Source organism: Amphimedon queenslandica, unplaced genomic scaffold (genome assembly GCF_000090795.2).
Source record: "Amphimedon queenslandica unplaced genomic scaffold, v1.1 AMPQUscaffold_13522, whole genome shotgun sequence".
Lineage (NCBI taxonomy): Eukaryota > Metazoa > Porifera > Demospongiae > Haplosclerida > Niphatidae > Amphimedon > Amphimedon queenslandica.
The window spans coordinates 1610250-1616907 of NW_003546242.1; the positions used below are offsets into that span (position 1 = coordinate 1610250).

Below are 6658 nucleotides of genomic sequence, written 5' to 3' on the forward strand. Positions count from 1 at the left end.
ACGAAATCGTTTAATTGATCACAATTTAGAAAGAGAAACCTTAACTTCGGAAAAACAGTATTACTTGTGACATTAATTTATGTACATGTGCCATTGACAATTATTTACGTACCTGTAACATTTAAATTGCTATAATTAGTTTGATTATTATTCATGTACATAGCATTAAAAGTATACATTTACATCTTAAACATAACCATATAGCAACAATTACACAATATTAAAAGATTTTATTTAAGAACTACTACGAAAATAAATTTACTGCTATATTGAGTGTGACTAGAACTTAAATAAGGCAAATTTTAGTTCAATACTACAACTAGAACTAAAATAACTGTATTTTAGTCAAAAAATAGAACTAGAACTAAAATAACTGTAATTTTAGTCAAAAAACTAGAACTAGAACTACAATAAATTTAATTTTAGTCAAAAAACAAGAACTAGAACAAAATAACTGTAATTTTAGTCAAAAAACTAGAACTAGAACTACAATAACTTTAATTTTAGTCAAAAAACTAGAACTAGAACTAAAATAACTGCCTTTTCAATCAAAAACTAGAACTAGAACTAAAATAACTGTAATTTTAGTCAAAAAACTAGAACTAGAACTAAAATAAATTTCTGTACTAGAACAACACTAATACAATACCAACTAAAACTTTGACTATTATTGGTACATATCTCTTCAACTCTAGCCAAATACTCTCCCAGCTGAAATGCCTTAAGGCTTCTACGTCATCCATTAAAATTGAAGCTTGATCCAGGGAACAAATATCTTTCATTTCCTTTCCAATAACTAGTGTAAGTGAAGCTATAGACCCTACAGGGCTAAGTTCTGCAAGTAATTATTGCATTACGGTATCCACCCACACTCATGATTTGGACGGCAAGATACCGTGTAGCTACATGGGGAAACAAGAAACAAGAGGCCTTTGTGGCTTCCAGAGCTTGTTTGAGTGGCAATAAATGCCAGTAACAGTGAAGAATAGAGCCCAGAATGTCTCCTGAGAAAAAGCTTCATTGCACTTGACGCCACTTGTCCACAAAGGCTGCTATTGGCCTCCTATCCATTCATTGGTTTTGCCTGGTTTTGCCATCCAGCAGGAGAATTTCAAAATTTTTTCATTAAAGAATGCGGATAGGATACGGAAGATTACGAAACGTGTCTCATATACGGTATCTATAATTGCTTCTAGAAGTTAGCGCCCTATAGGGTCTATAGTTTTATTTTGTGTCCGATCTGATGTAGCAATTGATGATGACAGAGAATTATAACTTTTGTTGAGTATCCTTCTCACATTCAAACTTGACCATGGTGATTTGACCTGAATCCTTTTTTTGCTTGATGGAAAATCAATGTCCACCTATGATAACATGTCCAGCAATGAGTGGACACGGATTAGTATACTGAGCAATTATCTCCGTATACTACTGGTTGACTTTATACAGGGCAAGAATGGACATTTCCATTTACTAGGCTATATCTTTCTTCAGAATAAGTCTCATCAATTTGCGCACTTCAGTAGCTGTTCTCCATAAGTATACCTGTGTTCCTGCTAAATATGACAGCACTTGGAGTAACTTTGTGTGGAACATTTACAGATTAAAGATGAGGCAGTCAGTGCCGCCATTTGGTCATTCCTTTATGTATGTATAATAAATTTTTTACTTTTTGAATGGTTATATCTAAATTTCAAACAATTTTTGACAAATTGCGCACTTATTTTGTGAAAGTACATTTTTACTGCCCAATCATGCAAAAAAGATAAAGAAATTCAAAACTTTGTTCGGAACTTTTGTCTTCTAAAGGTGAAATAATTTTAGTCATCTCAGTGATAACGGGTGTAGCAACAAGAGTGAACAAGTGCTTTTCTCTTCTCATGGGAATAATAAAGTAAAACTAAGAGTGCTTAATAGCTACACAAGCAAATCATGTCTCTAGATCCTTTCAAAGTAATAACAAGAAGGCCGTTTGCTAGTGGATGAGTCTTCTTGCGCCACGCCTGCCACTTTAACAATAGAATATGAAAAACTACTATAACCAATTGCATTAAGTAGCATTCAAGAAGCTCCAAGTATCTAGTGAAGTCCCATCCATGAACCAGAAAGACGTTAGCAGGCTTTGTAGTGAAGCTTCCTACCAATCCACCATTGCTGAGCAGCCGTTGCTATGGTAATTCCAATGAATATCATTAAATTAATGCGACCGGAAGTTCCATTGCAATTGCTGGACATGAGATGCATCATGAATATAAACTACAGTATTAACAAATGGTGGCTTACAGCAACTCCAACAGAACCATCTGATCTCTTTCTCTTGCCTAAAACTGAGCTGTCTTTAGTATTTGCTGGGGGTGTTGTTGGACTGGATTCTTCATTCTCACTTGAAGCGGCAACAGCATCAGATTCAGCAGGTGGAATTAGTGATGCAGCTTCTGCTTGAGCTTCTGGTAATAGCCCACTATTCTTTACAAAGCAAAGGATGTTATTCTTCAGATCAGTAACTATTTGTAAAAGTACTGGTAAATCTATTACAGTTCCTATGCACCAGTGACAGACCCAAAGCCGCTCGTCGTGATTCACTGGCTGTGCATCACATAGGCATAGGCAGGGTGAGGCATGGAGGGGCAATACCTCACCTGACTCTGTGAGCTCAAATGTTACTTACCAATCAAGCCTCATGCAAGTTGAGGCAGTCAGACGCACTCCTTTGATTCTTCTACAGCAGTATAGGCAGAGGAAGTCAACCATCTTGAAATGATGATGTCATTGATTGTTGTTATGCATGATGATCTCATGATAGTCTAATTAGTTTTTATAATCACTAATCAGTTAACCACGTTGAGGCACGTAAGATGGCAAGCAATAGACAAGCTTCAGTGCTTTCATTGTTTCCCTCAAACCCAAAATGGCCTACTAGGCAACTGAACCAGGATCATCATATGAATATGATATTTTGTAAGTACGAGATTATCATCTTGTACTGTGCGTGAAAATATGTGTAAATGTCAATGCATGTCGGCAATAAAAGGGGTGTGGTCAAAAATGCGGCACGCTTCGCATGCCATTTTCTTTCCTTTCATCTTTGCCTCACCTCTCTTCTTAGGCTGGCTACGCCTATGGTGCATCAGAGAACTTTCTATTATAACAAACTAAGGATAGGCTATCAAAGATGCTAAAGACATGCTCAGACTTCTTCCCAACGATGAGTTTCCTTTTCTTTTTACCTGCACCTTTCTTCACATCTTTAGCGATAGCACTTCTCCGCAGTCTCAACATAGATACTATATACCCCTGGATACGAAACCCCTCTATGCACACATAAAATCCCATAAGGAAACGTCATAAACGTCACATCCGGCTATCCTCACCCATGTTTTGCAGCATTCATGGCTGCTAGGGTAAGTAAAACAATCACAGTAGCCTATTTGTTTGTTAAAGTAGCTGAATGATCCCTCAGAGGACTTTGCAAAGCCTTTATATATTGAAATAATGCTCATAAACGATAGTTTGAGTGCATATTTTAGTTCTACAGTGGATGTCATAGCCTACTTGTTATGTACATTTCACTCAAGCCACTTTTTAGCTTAACTCTGTTGAATTAGGCCAACATTTTTTATTGTACTGATAGGTTATTGTTTACTAGTTGTAGTGGGGCTATTATTTAGAGTTTGTGTTAAGTAAAAGAGCTGTTATTTTCTAAATCTTGGTTTTTCAAGCCCCACCTTTCTAGCCAATTTTTCTTTGTAATACTTGACTTAATTGGAACTTTTTCTATATGGTTTTGTAGCTTGAGAATAGGTAGTTGTAGTGGGCCTATTCTCAAAAGGAGTGTATTTTTAGTTTTGGTGCAATCGTGTTGTCAAAATCATCATTTTTAGGTGACAAGAGATGGGAAAGTCATGCATTGGTAGACTGCATATACTAAAAGAAAAGGAAAGTTTCAGCAATTATAATGCATGATTAATGTCAAGTTTTATTGTATTATTGTACATAAAATCACACTTTTATTAGCAATAATAATACTTTTTATGATTGTTTTATTTTTATTCTAAATGAAAAAACGTAATATGACGTATTTCTGGTGAAACAAGCCTCAGAACATCCGGTCGGGCCGTGTTTCATATCCAGGGGTATATAGTATCTATGGTCTCAAGCAGCTCTTGCATGGTTTCTACTTCTTATTTAAACGAGCATGCGCAGTATAAAAGGGGGGTGGTCTGCCCAAAAATGGAAGCAAATATTCAAAATGGCGATTACACATGATAAAGATCTTGATAACATAAGTTGATTTACATAGTAACAGTAAAAGGAAGAGGCTACAATTGTCTGGCCTCTTATTTCCACATGTTTCTTGTTCTTATCTTCTGACTAAATCATCACGGTTAAGTTGTTTATAGCAAGTCATAGTGAAACAGGCCGAGCTTTAGGACAATCAAGGACTCATTCAGGATGACTTTTAACATCGAGTTTGAGTCTGCCGAAGAGAAAGATGCCTTTAGTCATCATTTAGAAGATTTTCAATCCTTGATATCTAAGAACAAGCTAGATAGCTTTGGTCTGTTGACAGCCATATTTAATTTTATAGTTTTAGTTAAAGCTGCATGATGCATGACTCTTTTGAGTCATCTGCTGGTATAGGGAGTTAGTAAAACTGTCTGTACTCTTCTAAGAGTCTTTTTTAGATGTTGTGGATGCCTGTAGTGCTTGCATTCTGTGATTCTTCACTGCCCATTTTTAATTACATTCTAAAGCCACCCGCCATTTTTAATTGACTGGCCAGCCCACCCCCCTTTTATACCCGTGCTCATGCTCGGTGCTGTAGCAATCATTACGTCAGATGGAGCAATGGTTATATTCTGCACATGCTCGTTTAAGTGATGATGAATAATGACGCATGCTATAAATAAAACAAGTGGTTCCGGTTGGGCCACCAGAGGTCTGGTGGCAACAAAAATGAGTGGGCAGTGCTCATTCACCAAAGGGCCCTAGGGGGATGGGTCTGGCTATGCAAGACGTGACTACTGGAATGTGAGGTGTCCTTTGGAAAGCAGTGGGTCTACCAGATTCTATCCATGAAGGACTTTCAGAAATTCTTGTCCTGGGGATTTTAGGAAATTTTTAAAGGCTACTGGGTGGTGGAGTTAGTTAGCGGACAGGTGAGGCAGTCTTCGGACAGTGACAGAAATTGACCTTGTAGTGGATCCAATGACTTTTCTTAGGTAACTGAGTAATAAACTAAACAGCAATGATAATAAGGAGGAAATTTAAGGATTTTAAAAGACTAGATAAGTGTGTAAATGCAACTGTACTGTTTAAAATGGGGTGTGTCTATTTTAGTCCACAAAGACCAGGTTGTGCACATCCAACAAATAAAATCATGATCTTTCTTCATTCCTCTACAAGCTTTGAAGTGGTTGAGGGTCCATAGGCTTATCTCTGGGTTTCTCCTTAAAACACATGCCACCATTCTTTTTTTCAGGAATATTGTTGGAAACTGTTGGGCCTTTTGTCCAAGGCAGCGAGGCTATCCGATACCTTACTTTAATTATTTTGATAATCCACTCTACTAATTCATTCTTTTCTTGTATAAATGTTGGACCAAGCCTTGCTGAAACTTGCTTAATTTTGAAGCTGGAGTGGTCATACAAGTATTGGTAGAGCTCTTTGGTGTTGAGTATTTTCTCTAGCAGTACCAGAGAATTTTCATCACAAACTGTCTCTATAACCTTTTTCAAGTCTTCAGTCTTCCATTTCCCCCTTGTATTTGCTGTTACTGTGCAATTATTATTTCTGTCCGGTAACTGCCTCCGTCACCAAGGTGTATTTGCTCTTAAATAACTCTTACTACATTATTTATATATTATTTTGCATAATTCCATCAAATAATGTAATTAATTTCCTTTGTATTAATATATGATGTTGGTATATTCAAAACTTTCAGTCTACAGTTTCAAGCTGTTGAAGTTTTCTGTATTTTAAGACATTTAATTATTTGGACTTAGCAATCGACCACATAGGCAGATCTAGAAATCCAAGACCACCCGGGCTCATTAATAATCATGAAGGGTGTGGTCAAATTGGTTAATTATTCACCACTTAATTAACCTCCTGCTTTGCTATCAGAAGCTATTATATAGGCGGTAGCCTATATGTAGGATTGAGGTTGATTTTTCAAGATGGCGTCCGTTTTTATGATTTTCAAACACTTATATCTCTTATCTTACGTTGTACAGCCTTATAAATGGCTTAGATGAGCTCTCCTTCACTGAGCGATTCTCCTGGTACCTTTAAAGTGAACTGTAATGTAGCGGGAGCATTTCTGCAAAACAGGCCCAAATTCAAATTTCTACAAAATTCAGACTTTTTCTTCTTCTTTCATCTTTCTTCTATACACCGGATAATCTCTTAAACTAGAGAACAGCTCAAGTTGCCTTTTACATCACTCCTCTGGGCTTGGGTCAAGGACCACAAAGGTAGTTTCAAAAAGAAGCGAGGACAGAGAACACAATGGAAGACAAAATCCAGCTGTAGCCACCGCGTGGGTTTGTGGTTTGACGCCATTTTAATTTATGCGCACGTGATTAGCATGAATATAATTAACCTAACCACAGAATCATAACAGAATGTAATTTCTTGATTTAGGAAAAAAGAATGC

At 36.8% G+C, this 6658-nt stretch overlaps 1 long non-coding RNA gene across 1 annotated transcript; it reads right to left on the reverse strand.

The window, feature by feature from the left end:
• Positions 1-1190: 1190 nt before the first annotated feature.
• On the reverse strand, positions 1191-2364 carry LOC109581081 (uncharacterized). Its single transcript, XR_002184501.1, has 2 exons — positions 2284-2364; positions 1191-1364 (listed from the first exon to the last, which is right to left on the reverse strand). It is a non-coding gene; the product is annotated as an uncharacterized LOC109581081 (long non-coding RNA).
• Positions 2365-6658: the final 4294 nt, after the last annotated feature.